We start from the raw sequence: 874 nt of genomic DNA, 5'->3' as shown, positions 1-874 counted from the left end.
AACTGCCTTATTCTACAAGTGATGGCAGCCCTGACTCACAGTGGAAAGTGACTGTCTAAAGCAGAGTTTCTCAACAGTGGCCATACTGGCATGCTGGGCTGGATAATTCTTTGCCCTGGGGGCTGTCCTGTGCCCTATAGGGTGTTGAGCAGCATGGCTAGCCTCTACCCAGATGCCAGTAACACCCCGCCCTCCCCCAAAAGAAACCTAAAACGTATTCATACATTGCCAAATGGTGCGGCAAAATCGCACCCGAATGAGAACCACCGCTGCAAAGGGTACACTCAGGGCCAGTATAGATGGGACACAGGTTGCTGTCGTCCAAGAGATGACAGAGGGCTCTACGTAAATAAAAACTCCGGCGCGATCTACAGAGCGTTTTACTTCTCAAAAATGGCAGACGTGGGAAAGATGTTATCCTGTATGCAACAGAAAGCTGGAAGAAGAAATTGCAATGGGCAAGTCTCCCGGGACGAGCACGACTTGCGGTTATAAGACCTCCGACCCCACCAAGGCCCCCAAAACGCTTCCCAAACCCGACCAGAGCCTTCGCAGTGCACGCTGGGGCTTGTAGTTGCGGCGTGCGAGCGTCTGCGCGCGCATCCCCCACCTCCGGCGACTTCCTGTATCGGTCGCGGGATCCGAACAGCAGCTCCCGGAAGCTGAGCAGGTTAAAGTTTCAACGCTTCCTTTCCCCGCCTCTTAGTCCCGCAGACTGCCAACCCAGGTAGCCAATAGGTGGCCTGACTGGCACTTCCTTTTACCTGATTGGCTTAGAGTTTTGCATCCGCCCAGACAAACTTGCCGGGGATTGGTCGAAGCTTCAGTTTTGAAAATCGTAGGTTTTCGCCCGCGCTGCACCGCCCATTGCTTC

The sequence above is a fragment of the Diceros bicornis genome, chromosome 31 (assembly GCF_020826845.1).
Source record: "Diceros bicornis minor isolate mBicDic1 chromosome 31, mDicBic1.mat.cur, whole genome shotgun sequence".
Classification (NCBI taxonomy): domain Eukaryota; kingdom Metazoa; phylum Chordata; class Mammalia; order Perissodactyla; family Rhinocerotidae; genus Diceros; species Diceros bicornis.
This window is presented reverse-complemented; position numbering follows the sequence as displayed.